Source organism: Carassius auratus, chromosome 44 (genome assembly GCF_003368295.1).
Source record: "Carassius auratus strain Wakin chromosome 44, ASM336829v1, whole genome shotgun sequence".
Classification (NCBI taxonomy): domain Eukaryota; kingdom Metazoa; phylum Chordata; class Actinopteri; order Cypriniformes; family Cyprinidae; genus Carassius; species Carassius auratus.
This window is the reverse complement of record NC_039286.1, coordinates 9,204,643-9,222,931: the sequence shown is the minus strand read 5'-3', so window position 1 is coordinate 9,222,931 and position 18,289 is coordinate 9,204,643. Positions and strand designations below refer to the sequence as shown.

The 18,289-nt window shown below is 37.7% G+C and overlaps 1 pseudogene; it reads right to left on the bottom strand.

Annotated features, from left to right (window-relative positions):
• Nucleotides 1-2,186: 2,186 nt before the first annotated feature.
• LOC113062405 (glycogen synthase kinase-3 beta-like) lies at nucleotides 2,187-18,280 on the bottom strand (annotated as a pseudogene).
• Between the last annotated feature and the right edge of the window lie 9 nt (nucleotides 18,281-18,289).

Genomic DNA, 18,289 nt, shown 5'->3' with positions numbered 1-18,289 from the left:
CTGGCTTTCCATTCATTTAAACTGACACCACCTAGACAAGCACCAGCGAGTCGATCTTTCGGAACAAATTACACTGAATTATTGGAAATGTTGCCAATTAATGTGCAGGTTGTTTCCTGGCAACAGTCTCTTAAGGCTTGCGCACATCAGACAGTGATAATCTGGAAGAGCCAGAGGTGGCTGAAATTATTAACACAATCAGCGTTGCATGCTAATGCGTGCGGTGAGGCCAAGATTTGATGTGCTCGACGGCGCATCAGACTGGCAAAGTTCCTCAAAAATCATCTCCATAAACAGAATTGAATGGAAGCATGTTTATTGTTGACTCTTTCCTACATTTGTGCGATGATGCCCTCTGGTGCATGCTTGTTTTTATTGCTCATTTACAAAAATCTGTTTTGAAAATGTTTTAGGCTGGAAGGTGAAACAAAAATATTTTTAAACTCTTTGTATTGGAAACGGAAGATGGCTTTGCTTTAATCGCTTAATATCGCTTAAAGGCATATTTCAATAATTTAAAAAAAAAAGTCAAAATTTACTCTGATTCAAACCTGTATGATTTTCAAGTTACAAAAGAATAGACGGATTACACAAAAGACCACCATATGTGGAAATTATAATGAGATTATAGAGGTTTTAAGGTCCTGGTTTGCTTGTATTATCTGTGGGAGACTCACAAAATTCTCATTTTGTTCTCCTCAGAGGAAAGAAAATCATGCATGTTTGGAAAGACATGACGGTTAATGGACGATAACAGGTTTTAGTGACACTAGCTTTAGAAATAAGGTCCTGTCTAGTATGTAATGTCCTCACCCTCTGCAACAAACCGCACATGGAAAATCTGACACAAAATAATACTGTGAAATACTGTACTCACCGTTTTTAATTCCCTTGAGGATATTCCTTCACACCAGGTCACTTCCAGACTGCCGGTCCTGTATTAAAAGCTGCTTTGGGCAAGAAAGTATCTGCTAAATGACAAACAACCCTTTTAAAATTAAAAACTAATTAAAAATTTACCAAATACATATTTCAGGGACGGCAAGAATATACATTCTGCATGGTTCAAAAGATTAAGAACAGAATTAAAAATGTATCCGTTTTGCATTTATGTATTATGTATTCCCATTAGCAAACATAGAATTTAAAATTATGAAAACTATAAGTTCAACACCACTTTTGCATGTAGTTTCCATTACAAAATAGATTTGCAATTATGTAAATTACATTAATAATTTAAAAATCTGTATTTATTTGAAAAGTCAGACTAAAATTCTAAATAAACTTTTAAAGCAAACAGATTTTGCATTGCACGTTTTCAACGTAGTCTCACACTTCGGGACCCACCAGAAATGTATTCAAATAGATGGTAAATTAAGTCATGCTAAACAGAAAACGCATGTAAAAATGAACTTCCAGCAAACACACACTCAGCACTGCCTCTGAAACGTTTCTGAAATGAGCTCAATTTATTCTGACAAGCTCTCTCCATTCATCTCTCTGTCTCAGGACACGATTCCCCTGGGCCAGAATGTTGAGGCAGAAAGTTTTAAGGTTATAGGAAGATACTTTGCAGACTGGTCTCAATTCATTAAACAAGCCTTAAAGGGGATATCATATTTTTCTAACAGTACATGCACTGTACATGATGCCTTGGGTTTGATTGACAGTTGTCATATTAAAGAATAAACACAGTCCACTGTCTTTGAGGCTTCAAGCCAAATTAGCAAAACTGCCACAAAGCAGCCGATTCCGACCGGACTGTTCTTTTCATGAAAAACAGAGCATATGAGCATGAAGGCACCTTTGCAAAAATATGCTCAAACTGTCAGGTAGAGAACAAAGCCTGACCCTGTCGGACATGCACCTCAAGTTTTATTAAAACATTTAAACCTTCACCGATCAAGTACTGAGCTTATGAACTGACATACAGTACGCTAAACATACACACAAAAAAAGACAGAGCTCTTCAGAGTTACGAGAAAAAAAGCGCCCAAGAGAGAGATGAAGGGAGAGAAAGACATCAATGAAAACACAAAAGTGGTACAGCGTACAGATATTTACATCTTACACAGGGCTCCAAAACTGAAGTATATTTACATACAGGTGTGTGAGAAACCTGGTCGAACCACACCAACTGAACAACATGAAAAAGAACAGGAGAACAGCACGAGCATAACAGAAGATTGGAAGGAGGAGTAGAGGGTTTATTGACAGGCTAACATATGTTCTCAAGAAAAACAAAAGATATCAGTCATTTCGGACAGTTTATGAATTGATACAGTTGACTGAGAACATTTGACGTTACAATTTTCAACTCGTGTGCAGATTCACAAACACATTCTAGAACTGTTCTACCACAAATCCTTAGGAGTAGCTTAATCTACTGTAAAAATGGCATAGACGGGAATGTTTAAACTGAAACGAAACACTCAAATATGACGCATGGGTCAGTCTTCAGACCTGACATCATCTAAAAAGTGAGACTGAACGAATGAAGACTAATCTCACAAGCATAAATTAAGCCTAGACCCAGAGCATCATCAACCGTTAATGAGAAATAAATACCTGGGAATATAAAGTCACTTCAGTTCAGTACAACAATAGGCTATTATCTTGCATACCTCTTTCCTTTTCTTATGGTCAACAAGAGCTTTTTTTTACCTTTTCCATACTGGCTTCTCTTCACTGGAAACAACTGCAGATGCTTTCTCAAAAGTCCATTCAATTCATCATCTTAAAAGAATAAATATATTTACTGGAAGGTAAAAGCAAGATATTATTCTCGTTTTTTTTTTTAAATACAATAAAACAGTATAAAACCACCACAGTTAGTCTCGCATCTTTTCCTTGACATTTATAACAAGATACACCATTTACCGTGACTGCTTGTTCCCTACGAAATGTATTTTACCTCTGATAGGAATATTGAGAGGGATGAGAGTGTTTCTTCTATACAAGTCAAGGGAAAACATCCACTGATAACTTTGATTTAAATAAATTAAGAAAAAACAAGAAAAAAAGAGAGAGAGACAGAGGACCTGCCCCTAGCTACTGAACCAATCATAATTGACCTCCAAACACGTGTGGTGTTGCATTATGGGTGCAAGGGAGCTTTACTACGGATGTAGGCAGCCAGAGATGACTACCACTATTATCTGAAGCAAATACTAGCAGTATAACTTTGTTGTTGTTTGTTGCAAGGAAGTGTGTCGGAGTGTGTGTGTGTCCTGTACGTTTCTCAGTAGACTGAAAGTTTGTTTAACAGTCAGCAAACTAACATCGGGTTTCTGCAAAGCGTGGCCCCAGAATCAGTCGGTGAATAGGGTGGAGAGGCCGTGTATGAGGTAAAGAGTGTGTGTTTGTCAGAGGGAGAGATGTGCGCGGAGATGGCTCAGATGCTGTGGTGTGTAAGCTTGTTTTCTGAGTCTCAGCCTCAGGTGCTGTTGGTCAGAGTGGATCCGGGCTGTACAGAACCTTCAGAGCCATCTGGCAGAGAAGAGAGAGAGAGAGAGAGAGAGGACCAAACAAAAAGACGACATAGAAAAATGACATTCGTCAGAGTGATCAGCAAACACAAGACATAGACCAACGCTACTTTTGCGTCATCGAAGGGTAACGCCCCTTTTCGGGGGAAAACTAACGGATTCCTGATACAGAACTCTCTCCAGGGACCTTTTGTTTTTCATTGTTTCTGATGTGTACAGGCCTTTCAGACACAATTTCAAACAGATATGGTTTAGTCCTAGCCTGCGAATATTTCAAACGTAAAATCAGTGAACAGCCAAGGTAGCGTTCCTAATGAGAGCTAACGTTAATGACGTAGCTGCTAGCAGCTTCGTATTTCTAACTAGTATAGCTAGTCGACAAAAAAACTGTCAATAGCTTAAATCAAGTGAAATATGATCCAAGTAAACCACCGACTCCTCTTGACATGGCCTCATCGTCTAGTTTATCATACTAGGATTGTGTTAATGACAAAAGTAGGCTACTTGGTAATTCCACGAGATAATGGTAACGTTAGATGTCCACTGCGTGGGGTCATTAATCTAGTTTTCGATCATTTCAAAGGGACACCTCTGTAAACACCATATCCAGTAGCTTCATTAAATACCTCTCACGGTCCTCGGCTGGCAAAGAGAGTGTGTGTGTTTCTGCCATTTTTGCTATCAAGAAACTATAGCGAGCTCTGTATCAGGGGAATCCGTTTGTTTTCCCCCCAAAAAGGGGCGTTAACCTTCGATGACACAAAAGTAGCGTTGGTCTATACAAACACTAAATATGTTACAGTCTTTAAAAGCTTGGGGACAGTACTTTGCACTAAACTGATCAAAGGTGATGGTAAAAACATTTATTATGTTACAAAAAGTACTCTCTCAAATAAATACTGTTCATTTCTATTCATCAGAGAATCCTGATTTTTTTTTAAACCACAATTTTAAACCCAGTTCCAAAAAATATTATGCACCATATTAGTAGGATTTCTGAAAGATCATGTGAAACCGAAGAGTGGAGTAAAAGGGCCTTTCGCACCGCTTAATTCCAGAACTAAATGTACAGTATTACAGTACTGGGACGATTTTGCACAAACTATTTCCCAGTACCATTTGAAGGGTTGCATTCGCACTGGACGTGTGTACTAGGACGTGACGTAATCCGGATGTCATTTGTGCGTAACGTTCAACAATATTAACATAGAAGAAGAACTTCAGCGTCCGTATATTTATCGCTGTTCATCATACTTGGAAATAAGTTGGCACAATGTTTACAATATGCTACACAGCGTTTTAAATCATGATGGGTGAAGGCGTTTTCACACACGTCTGGCCAATCAATGTCTACCTAATTCCCAGTTGAGCTGGTTAGACCCTGCTCCGGAGTTGTAATCTGGTTCTCCAAAAAGGCACTGTGGTACTAAAATCACACCTAGTTCCAGTGGTGCAAAAGCGCCCAAAAGTGGGTAGTTCCACGTTTAGTTCTGGTACTATGAAAAGGTTCCTGCGCTGTGAAAGGCCCTAACGATTCTGAAAATTCTGCTTTGCACTGCAGGAATAAATTCAATTTTAAAAACATTACAATAGAAAGCGGTTATTTTTAATTGTAATGATATACGTTTTTAATGTATTTTGGGTTACATCAATGCAGCCTTGGTGAGAATCAGAGAATTTTCCAAAAATATTTTTGTATTGAATTGTAGTTAACAGGAGTTAAATGAATACCCAGGAAGGGCGTTACTACATCAGAAAAGTAATTTCAGAAGCAGGGAAAGTTATTATCTATGAAAGATAATGAAACGAAGCATTATCCTCATGAATAATTGTGCACTATAAAGAACAGGAAGGCTTTATAAACTTTAAGTTAATAAAGTGAGCTTTGATTTAATGTTTTAACAGAGCAATCAGTGAGAAGGATCACAGCATTACCGTTGGATGAAGCTACGGTCTGAGCGCGGGCATGAGGTGGAATGAGAGAGGAATTGAGCTGCGGCTGAATCATCAGCTCTGAAATAAAGAGAAACACACTCTGCTGACAGACAGACCTCTGAGAAGAACAAACATCACATTTAAGAGCAGCAACATTTCACACAAACTATCTCTGGGTTGAATGGTAAGAATAAAATAATACATAAACGTCCAAGCACTGCTCCAATAAGCAATAGCAGAGAAAACCAAACCCATAAAAGAAAGAAACGCAACAGGATATTTTGGAGGGACTAAGTAGAGTGCTGCTAGTCTCCTCTCAATCGCTTCTGTTCTGTAGGATTTCATTTTCTTCCCTGAAGTTCAATTATGTTAGTCAAGGTTTCTAGCATCAAACCTCATTGTAATTTAGCATTACATGACCATTTGCTGCCCTCTCTCTCTAAACCTCAGAATTAAAGGAATGGTTCATCCATAAATTAAAATTCTGTCATAATTTATGCACACTCATGCCTTTCCAAATTTGTATTACTTTATTTCTTCTGCAGATCACAAAAAGAATTTGTACTAATGCAATTAATTTCCATTAAGCTGTCAAGCTTCAGAAAAGGATGTAAAAGTATCAAAATGATTATGAAGTGTTCCACAGGACTCCCTCTGAAGTCATACAGCATTTGAAACTGAAATCATTATTCTGATCAAAAGTGTCCAGAACAACGTCATACACAAACATGATGGTGAGCATTCAATGACAGATCTTTTTTTATTTTATTTAGATACGCCACCTTTAAAAGTCTGGGGTCACCCAACAGTAATATTAAAATTTTTTACAATTTTATTTTGACATTTTAAAATGAAATTAATTCCAATGATGCAAAGCTGAATTTTCAGCACCATTCCTCCAGTCTTCAGTGTCACATGATCCTTCAGAAATCATTCTGATATGCTGATTTGCTGCTCAAGAGACATTTATTATTAGTATCAATATTGAAAACAGTTAAGCTGCTTATTATATTTGTAGAAATAAATGTAGAATATAATTTTTTTTCAGGATTTTATCAATAAAAGGTTCAAAAGAATAGCATTTATTTGAAACTGAAATCTTTGTGGCATTACGAATGTCTTTATTGTCACTTTAAGACCCCAAACTTATGAATGGTAGTGTATGTAAATAATTGGCTAACCTCTACAGACTGGGGTGTATACGCTCATTCATCATGGCAGGCGTGGATGAGGTAGTTTTATCTTACTGTGTGACTGCTTCAACTCTGTACAAGCTGTTCCTGTAGAGCAGTTTTAATAAATGGTCTGAGTGCACTGGGGAGGGATTTCTGATGTCTCCAATAAATGATTCTCACAGCTGAACTTACAGTAAAGGCGAGTTAAATACCGATCTAGATCCTTGTTCTGAGATGGAATAACATCAGGCTAAAACTGACTCTAATCCCACAGACATCAGTTTTGTTGAGATGACATCTGGCCGCAATCATTGAGAAGTTTATTGCAAAGGATACGCGTGAAAGGCTCCTGTGCCTCACCTGTGGTGCTGAAGTTGAAGAGCGGAGGCAGCTCTCGACCGCTGGGCAGACGGGTGCCAGGCTGGCGCAGCTCGTCAAAGAAGGCATGAGCGCAAGCCTGGAGCGGAGTCAGTCGTGTCACTGGTGTGTACTCTAACAGCCGAGAGCACAGAGCGATCGCCTCAGGCGGAGTTCGGGGTTTAAACACCTGTGGAGGAATGACATAAGAAAGAGAAATGTTCAACGAAAAGAAACGGAACTTAAGTTATCAGACAGCTGTTGGACATCTTTTGAACAATCTCCAGTTGAATGCGGTCTATCAAAACATCAGCCAGTTGCTTCAGAGATGTTGAATTGGCTTCTCACTCTTCTCTTCAAAATGGTCAACAGTGGTTTGATAAAATGCAAGTCAGGTGATTTGTCAAAATTCATACTGGTGCTGCACCGGTCCAGGTTTTCTGATCACGGCACCATATTATTCATATTTTGCATTGGCATCTGTGATTAAAGAGCACCTATTATTCCCCTTTTTACAAGCTGTTATATTAACCTTATGGCTCTTCTGAATGTGCCTGTGAAGTTTCAGCTAAAAACACCGTACAGATCGTGTTGAAAAGTGTAATTTTTGGGGCGGGTCTAAAAAGCGGTGTGTTCATTTACATGAAAATGAGCTGCAACTTCCTGTCTGACTCCAGAAGGGGATGGAGCCTAGACATTTCCGCTTTGCGTATGGCAATAACCAGAGAGGAGAAGCAACATGCTGTACATGCTGTACATGTACGAACCGGACAGCAGAAGAAACAATATTTAACTCGTTTGAGATCAAGCACCGATTCAAATGAACCAGAAGGTCTCGAAATGGTAGTCTGAATCATTTATGTACTTGGATATAATATACTTGTATACTTGTGAAACAGCCGGTCGCACACAGACAAAATGGCAGACGTGGCACAACTCTGAGAGCTGAGGATATGGTAATACGTGCCTGTCAGTCAATAGCAGTGGGCGGGGCTACCACAATATGATGTCATATTGCAGACATGATCGAAACCACTCGTTTTTTGAGCCTGGTTTGGTTTTATGAAGACTCCTTGTAAAAGTGGATTTTGCATCATAAATGAGCCCTAATTGCAGCTCTTTTTATTGACGCTGGCTTTGTGGATTTCTCTGTTGGTTTTTTGAAACAGGATCTTGAAAAGTGAATACTGAGGTTTGCTGTCACTTTACTGCAGTAAATTTGTGTCGTTTAGACACAAACCTTCATAGTGTTTGATGGTCCCTATCATTCACCTTCAGTTTTTGTGCTCTATCCCTCTTCTCGGATGATGTCTTGCCATGTTTTGTGTACACAGTCAATCATGAAGACTGTTCTTAAAACACCAAACAATTGGACTGTTAACGTTTAAAGGTGCTATGCGCAAAAATTGAGGTAAAAATATCCAAAAAATTACCTACACGCATCAAAAGAATGAGAATATGGGCGATGTCATTAAAAAAAATGTCAAGGTATAGTGCTACAGAGATATCAACCTTAATTAGCATTAGCATTACTAGCCACGGCCCAACAGGTGTCGTAATACCAGTTTCGGCCATAGGAGGCGGTATACGGGCAACATAACCACCAGTCAACCTGTAATACACAAATAACTCGCACGGCTTGTGGGCGTGTACTTTAACTTGATGTCAATCGTGTGGAAAGTACAGCACACTACTTCATTTCAGTTCAGGGAAGAGAGCGGAAGGATGGCTGAAGCCCTTGGCAAGAGACCACCACCCGCTACAGGGAAAAAACATCGGCACTGCTTTCAATCGCTGGAGACAACTGATGGACCTGAAAGAAATGAGGTTCGACTCCGAACTTGCAACATTTCTTTTGGATTGGTAAGTTAGATGCTGTTAGTATTTCGCTAGAAGTTTGTTTTATATGTTTGTGTATTTTTTTTCGGGAAGTTATAACAGAAATGTATCGAAGGCTGTTCGATAAACGTGCTAATGTTAGCAATGGCTAACCGTAGCTGCGTTTGATAATTAGCTAGCTATAACTTACCCATTTTTTTTATATCATAACTAACCTGCTCTGTCTAGTATGTTGGTCTCAGTGTCCTCTTTGCTTCGTGGTTTTTCTGTGCGTGAGAAAATTGATGTGTGGCATGAAAGCGAGAGAAAAGAATCAATTGCTTGTGTCTCACGGTGAATGCTTGAGAGTTGGCAGGTCTGGTTACGTTGGTTGGCGCTAGCTTTGATCAGCTGTCTGATGTTTACCAATGATGTTGACAGAATGCTGTCTGTCAAATTAATTTAATTCAAATAATGTGTATATACAACTCAAAATGTAATATGAACAAAACGAATATGAACATATTCACTGGTAAAGGTGAAGAGGAGTAGCGTGAAGATGTCATGTTTCAAAATCACTTGACATCACCCAATGTTCCTCTGGAGGCAAAACGTCCTCTTAGGCTTCGGCTATGGCTGTAGTGTTGTTGTGAAGGTAGGGGCGGAGCATAAAGACTATGCCGTTTCTCGTTTGTTACTCTAGAGTTGACCAATTCACTTTATTGAGGCATACTGCCCCCATCTGGTATGGACTGTGGAGTATGACTTGATTTTTTTGCCAGACATGACAGATGGCACCTTCAAAGTTGATACTGCAAAACGTCCTTTTTGGATGTTTGACAAGTCAGCCATTTTCTTCACTGCTTATACAAAACATTGCTTAACATAACTTAAAGGGACAATAAGTAACTTTTTAGGTATTTTATTATCTAAAATCAATATTTTTATTCATAAATATGCCCTCAATGGTGTACAAATACCTATGCCAATGTTTAAACTAATCCTTGTAAATGAAGAATTAATTATCTTTATATACATGGGACGGGTAGGTTGACGGAGGCTTCCATGTAGTTCCGCCATCTTGCAAAACTATAATAGCAGAGAGGGACAAAAAGTACTAAGCCAACGCGTTTCCACAGCGCGTTTTCGGTCAGAGCCAGAAACGCAGGTGCAGAGCAGTGAGAGGCGCTTGAAACTGCACCGGCAAGTTTAAAAGTCTGGATTGCATTCTTATTATGGACCATACATATGCCGCGCCACAGGAGAAGAAAACAGCGTCGCCAAAACAGTCAAAAATAGAACGTAAAAGGAAACGTGACCGTAGATTACAGAAAACAAGAGTTAATGTAGGGGAAGCTTTTTCTAGGTGGAAAGAGCTAATGCTGGATAAAGATTTCAAAAGAGACGCTGAAGTGGCCAGTTTTCTTCTCGACAGGTAAGTCAGTGTTACAGTCTATATTATAATATTTTTTTTATATCTAACAATGTATATAATTCATAAAATATAACGAATAAATTAGACATAACTACTAATTACAATATTTCATGTTTTCCACAGTCAGTAATTCATACTGTAACATTCGTTTTTTAGTTGTCATGTTGCAGTTTGTTTGAAATAACACACCTGTTCACCTGAAGGAAAACTCGACGAAGTGCTATTAGAAGACATCCTGTCAAAGCTTTTTGGTACATATCGCCTACCGTAGATGCAACGCGCATTTGAAAAAGCGAGGCGCTGGAGAGCAAAGTTAGTTTGAATGCAAAATATAATTTCACCACTAGATGGGAGTAATTCCTACTCAGTGTCCCTTTAAGACTACACCGATTTAGAAACTACAGAATATACACAAAGATAAGATAAATAAACATTAACTGCGACTGCTGAATTTGGTAAATTTAATGCAAGACATTCATACCGTTCCCTTACATGTCAGTCATGTGATGGTTTCTTTCTGTCTCTTGGACAGAACAAGCAGTAAACTTGCAGACTGTCAAAAGTTTTTATAAGCCAGTTTTGTAACACTGCTAACAGATACCGCATTGCTTTGGCTGTAGATGCGAGTCACATATTTGTGAGAGATTTTACCTTGGTCCATGGATGTGCTTTGATCTGTGGGAATTTGAACTCCGTGTAGTTCGGGTTCATTTCACGGATCTGTTCTCTTGTGGGTGTTCCAAGTATCTGAGCGGACACACAGAAACAACTGTGAGGAATGATGGGTTAAGGTAAAAAAAATAAAATGTATGATAATAATAATTTTTATTAAGAAACTTTATGGTTGATTAAAAAAAAAAAAAACTAGCATGGATTTTTGGGGTTTTTAAAAGAAGTCTGTTCTGCTCACCAATGCTGCAGTTATTTGATCAAAAAAATCAAAAGGTAAATTGTGAAATATTGTTACAAATTAAAATAACTTTTCTATTTGAATATATTATATAATGTAATTTATTCCTTTAATGAAAAGCTGAATTTTCAAGCTAAAAATCATTCTAATATATTGTTTCGTTGCTCAAGAAACATCTTATTATCAAGGTTGTAAACATTTGTGCTGCTTCATATTTTTGAAGAACCTTTGATACAATAATTTTAGGATGCATTTGTAAGTAGAAAGAACTGCATTCATATTCACTTTTTAAAAATCTTGCTGACCCCATACTTTTCAACAGTAGCCTAAATAAACTCAGTTTGATGCTGATTAAGTAAAACTAAGCCTTTGGGGACATCATAAATCTTCTTGCCTAACAGTGTGGAACTGAATCTAAAAGTACATCTCAAAAGTAAAGGGTCACTTTTACCTTTATGATCTCCACTAGCTGGTCCACACCGCTGTCTCCAGGGAAGATGGGCTGTCCCAGCAGCAGTTCGGCCAGCACACATCCGGCCGACCAGACGTCAATGTTAGAGGTGTAGTCGGTCGCACCAAAGATGAGCTCAGGGGCGCGATAGTATCGTGAGCAGATATAAGAGACATTGGGCTCACCCCTCACCAGCTGCTTTGCACTGAGAGAGACAGATTTGAATTACAAGAAAAACTTTAATCAGACAGTCAGTATGAAACAAATAACAGATTTATACTTCCTCAATAAAACAAGTACTTAATATAGCTCAACACCATAAAAATCTCCCTCCATCCCAGTACAAAAGAGAGTATTTCACCACTATTATTCAAAAGTTTCTGTATTTAATTTTAATTTTTAAATAAAGCGGGTAAAAATGAATGGACTAAAAAACTTCTGAATCAAATAACTGCAGGGAAAACAGCTTCTAAATTCAAAACAGCTGTTTCACTTTCAAACAGAGTGATGTGCATCTCTCCACTCGGCCAAATAACCATTTTTAAGCCTTTGAGTCGCCAAATTATTCACTTTTTACAGACACAAAATGCAGTATTCATGATCCCTCAAAAGAAAGCATGAATGCCATCAAGAACCTTACATAATCACAAATTAAATACTAATGTGGTCTGGATTACAGTGCTAGACATGTCTGCCAATCATCCAACGGTTCAAGTGGTTCTCATAAAAACAGCTCTGAAAAAAGACGGAGCAGCTTTTTTGAGTTTGGCCTGGAGGACAAAGGATCACATCAAAGAGACCATCAGATCGGCATCATCAACATCTGGATGCATATTACTTTTGTCAATGAGCCGTGGACAAGAACAATGGCATTTGCTAACATATTTAACAATGCACTATCAAAAAACAAACATGATTTACAAAGGCCGAAGGCAGGGTGAGATAATGCATCCCCAATTCACATCAAATCTAGACACCAACTAAGGCCCACACTTACAAAATATAATGACTATTATAGTGTAACACCCATTAAAAATGAACATAATGTTGAGTGGTGGACAGGAGGACACATTAGAGAAGCCATCAAATCCACCCGCCCTCTCTCTCTCTCTCTCTCAGCACTGACCTGCCAAAGTCACAGAGCTTGAGAACAGCTGTTTCTGGGTCCACCAGAAGGTTCTGTGGTTTGATGTCTCTGTGACACACACCCTGGGAATGGATGTAGGCCAAACTGCGGAAAAGCTGATACATATACACCTAAGAGAAAACAAGAACAACAAGCATAAATCTCTTTATATTAAAGAAAAAGGCTAAATCTTAATCAGCCTCCATTGTTATATTATTATTCATTAATATGTACATTAAACATTATTATTCACTAATTCAGTAATATTCTGACATTCTGGCAAATTTAAAAATACATTAAAAAAAATTTCAAAATCAGAATATTAAGCGGGAATAATGTATGGTGGGTTGTGGGACTTTAATTTATCCATCATGACTTGACCGGACTTGTCGAACAAAGGATGTAATTTTTTTTTAATCTAATATTTATTTCCTGTCCATATGGTTATGTCAGCAAAAACAAAAGTTTGCTCAGAGGTGTGAAAAGTTATTATTAAAGCAATAAACCTTAAGAGGCTGTGTTGATAAAAGACACAATAAAAGAAATATAATAAAACAGCAGACAATAAAATTTATTTAAAAATTACAATATTTTATTGTTTAAAATTTACATTTATTTATTATGATCGAATTAATTATTCTGCCAACTAATACAATTCTAACTGAAGTAACTTTAGCCTAACTGGAAGCTGCTTGTGTTTGCATATCGATCCACATATTGTAAATATAGTTCACCAACAGCATTGTGGATTATAAGACTAAAACATTTTATAGTGAATAAAACTGGTAAGTTTTGATTTGTGTTGCCTTGTCGAAATGTTTGTTCAGTCAACTTTACCTTCACAAAAAAGATAGGAATAATGGTTTTAGCTTTGCTGAATTGTCGTGCCACCCTGTAGACCGTCTCAGGCACATAGTCCAGCACCAGATTGAGGTAAACCTCGTCCTTCTGTGGAAAGAAAGACACATGAGCCTCTGTAGCTGATGACAAACAAAAACCTGACCAAAATACATTACGTGTCCAGAACTATGAAGGAAAATCCTTGTATCCCTATTTTAACATTTAACCAAAATACTTCCCAGAAGTGTGGAAGCAATTATAGCAGGACAAACTCATTATCAATGTCCATACATTCAACAAGCACATACTTCTGTCCATAGAACAGTCTATCAGAATGGAAAGAGTCACCGTTATTGTTTTAACTACAACAATTTGAACCTCATTCAGCAGATGTTCTCATGACATTAGGGATTTAACAATTATTGCCGGTTGACAATCGATTCAAATATGTGACTGTTCAAATCGGTTGAGATGCTAAACAAATCGTGATTTAACTAGGGATAGGAGTTTTTATGAATATATATCCGAGAGGAACTTACTCTCTTTAGAAAAGTTTAGATTTTTTCTTTGCATCTTGCCTCTGTATAACGCATATTAAAGTTAATAAGTGCAGCGCTGCTTTGTTTACAGACGAAACCAAGGAAACGCTTTAAGCTCCACCTGCTGGCAGAGAGTGAATCTGCATCTCATTTAGCTCGTTTGCCGTTTCTGTTTCATGCAGATATTTATTTATAGTTTCACAAAACTGAAGTCAAACCAATCTGTTTTTGCTTCAGATTTTGAAATGAAACAATCTAATTTCGATTAAAATCTGCTCATGTCGCATGTATGCAGCATCTTTGTTTGGATCATGTTTAAAATGCAGTGATTGTCTCTCATTTTAAATGGAAAGAGCACAGACAAAACTTTTGTTTATATGAAGAGATTTATTTTATTTTTGTTATTTATTTATTATTTGGGGCTTGTTTTAAAATTTCTATTTAGTTTTGTTATTTACATCTAAATTATATTTAAATGTTGTTATTTAGCAGACGCTTTTTATCCAAAGCGACTTACAAATGAGGACAACAGAAGCAATCAAACTGACAAAAGAGCAATAATATGCAAGTGCTATATTAATATATTTCTATAGTGTTATATCTCAATTTCACAAAGAAATGTGCAGCATTTTGTCCAAGCAATAATAAAAGGATACATTTAATTTATAATCAGTCTTAAATCTCATTTTGTAAAAAAAAAAAAAAAAATCATCGAACCATGAAATCAAAAATAAAGTTTAACAAATCGTTACATCACTACATGACATAATTGACTGTTCAAAAGTTTAGAGGTCAAAAGTTGTTTCTGAAAGAAGTCTCTTGTGCTTAAGGCTGCAATTATTAAAAAAAAATAACAATACTGTAAAAATAATAATAATTTTAATTATTACTATTAAAAATAAATGTTTTCTATTTATACATTATAAACTTTTGAACAGTAATGTATATGTTGATTTCACTTTAAAGTCACAATATAGATCAACAGATGCAACAAATGTCACAGTTCCTTTACCTTCTCTCCACTGCAATAGAAGAAATAGCGCAGCCTCACTATATTGCAGTGGTCCAATTTTCTCATGACCTGAAGTTCTCGATTCTTCATGAACAGAGAAGAAAGACTGTTAAGCACCTCTCAAGAATAAGAGAAGTCACAATATTTACAAGCAAGTAGTCACGACAGTACAACTCCCCTACAGCAGCCTGCGTTAAAGTGCCTCATTCGAGGGCACAGTGTTTGCTTTGGTAGTGGACAGCACATGTGGGTCATGGAAATGGAAATAGATGGTGTTGTTGGTCGTATAAAGTTCTGCTGAGATATTCAAATCAGAATACAGAGTGAAAAGGTCTCTTAACCCAAGACTGTTACCAATTAGTATAAAGCATCAGTTGACTGTCAGGTATCACACAAAGAAATAGACACTTACAGTTTAAGTAATACATTGTGTTTTTAAGTAATCTTTACATATACAACTAGTGGATCACAGTAAGTGTTAAAGGGTTAGTTCATCCAAAAATGAAAATGATGTCATTAATGACTCATCTTCATGTCGTTCCAACCAAAATGTATTTTCGATGCTTCAACAAATTCTAACTGACCCTCTGATGTCACATGGACTACTTTGATGATGTTTTTCTTTTTTCTTTTGACAGTTAATATGATGTTTATGCAATTAAAAAAATTAGTTTGTGAGCTAGTCGATATTTAGTTTAATTCAGTTTCAGTTGCAATTAGATTAATTTGTGTGATGCAAAATCAAAATGTAAAGAACTATTAACTTAGAAGTTACTTACTACCTCACTTTGAGTTTTCCTAACTTAAGGTTTACAGTGCTTTATGAAATTTTTTTGGTAGACTAGAAGTTTTGCAGGAAAATACATATTGAATTTGGTACCAAGTAACGCAATTAGGTAGTTATGATTCACTACACAGGAATAACTCTTAAAAAAAAAATGTAATTAAGGAATAACTGAGGACGGGCCGTTGAATTATTAAAAAAATAATGCACACTACTATGGTTACCACACCTCAAGACATCGATCTGATGAAATATTTAAAAGCATTTGTCTGGTTTTCATACTTAAAGGTAGGATTATTTCTTCCGCATCTCATCCAAGCCTCTTTTGCTGGTTCTAAAAAGTAATTTTAAAGCTGGTAATGGATGATAGCATTCTAATGCATTTATTAATGAAGTTATTAGAAAGAGAGCGAGAGTGACAGAGACACAGAGAAAGAGAAAGAGAGAGAGCTCGTGTGTGAATCAGGCTTCCTCTGTGTGTCCCTCAACAGTCTTCCGCAGCAGCGTCTCTAAACAGCGCTGTTATTACCTCGCTAGTGAGAGATGTCATGTGTATTTACTTTCGTCTGACAAAGTCATAGTCTGTCATGTTGTTGTTTTGGTTAGTCCTGTAATTTCAGTTATTACGGTTTTACTATGTGAAGTGATATGGAACTGTAATGCGGTCAAGAGAGTGGTCTGGAACTACAAACTATGCCGTGCATTTCCCAGCAAACCTCAAAACGTTAATCAGCCAATCAGATTCAAGCATTCAACGGCCCTGTAGTATAACGAGTATTTATTTGCTTGCGTGTGTTTAGGACTGTGTCATACCTTAAATCGCTTATCCTGAAGTACCTTCTTGATGGCCACCCACTCCTGACTGTCAATGAGACGTGCCTGATACACCACCCCAAAGGAGCCATTTCCGATCACCTTGATATCGGTGTAGGACACCTCCTGTGGACGGTCCGGGCCCTGGCCTGGGGTGGCAACCACTGTGGTCACCTTCCCACTGTCTCCTACCAAACATTTGAGACATTAGATCTGAACAAATATGCGGCAGGAAATTTCTGAGGGGGACAATGTTCTCTCAGCATCTATATTCATTCAGAGAGTGATGCTGTTCTCTAAAATAAACAGATTCCTACCTAGTACTTGGCATTTAAAGGGTTTATTGGTTCAAAACAATGTTAAGAAAATATACGCATATATTTTGACTAAAAAGGTTATTTATTTGTACGCATCACGGTGACTACAAGGTTTCTAGTGGTACAAATGCTGTAGACTGATATGCATATTGAACATAAACTTAAAGAAAAGTCTCATGCAAGTGTACTTAACAGTGTATTAGTGAAACCAAAAGGAAACAGGGCTTTTATATCACTAAATGTGCACCTGACCTGTCCTTCACACAGAACATTATGACAGTGAGTGTGTCAGGAAAGGTAGTTACCACCTATTCAACATGCCCTGCAACCTAATAAATTGCCTAGTAAAGCATTTAAACAATCACTTTAATAACAGACACTTGAAGAAACGTTGCTGTAAACCAGTTATACTTAGAAGTTTATGACACCTTTTCCAATCCTAGTGTGCTGCCTACTTAGGCAACATTATAAACATTCACACTTAACAACTAACTAGGGTACTATTATGTTTTTAGACATCTTACCATGCTAATATCATGTTATTTTTAGTTTGGGATAACTGTAATACTATTTCATTTGTCAGCACCATGGTATTATTTTAAATATCTGTAAATAACAATTCACATGAATACAGAAATCAGTACCATGTTATATAAAAGTACCATAGTATTAGCATCACTGTACTATGGTAACGCCGTAGGATTTTCTGTAAATGTCCTCTACTGGTTTTGAAGCACAGTCAGTTTTTCTGGGTTTATAATTTAAATCAGAATTGCGAACATTTTCCAAGGTTAGCATAGGCTAGTTTCGTTAAGATGACATAACTGTCAACATCAAGAAAACATGGGTGCGTTGTTTAATTACATACACGATATGTGCATTAAACACTCATAACTGAGATAACTTGGATTAACGTTATATACTCACTAGAAAGTTTTAAATTTGCGCAAGCAGATGAACTGTCCGCCGAGGCCTGGGAGACCCCGGGCTTTCCTGCGTTGCTCCCCACGACAGCGGCGGATCCGGCGGATGCCGCAGCGGCTCCGGACGCCCCCTGAGGCTCAGCGAACGAGGTCGTCCTGGGCCGCCCGCTGCCGCTCATATCTGACTGAAAGTGAGGCTGTGTGGCGAGGATCAGCGGTTCCCTCGTCGACGTGGCCAGGTGCGGGGTGAAACATTGGGTTAAAAACGAAAGGATGACAAACCTTTTTGTCGCGACCCTCAGCGTTCACCCACTCACTCACGCGCTGAGAACGCGCGCAGCCTCCTGGGAAATGCAGTTCGGGCGC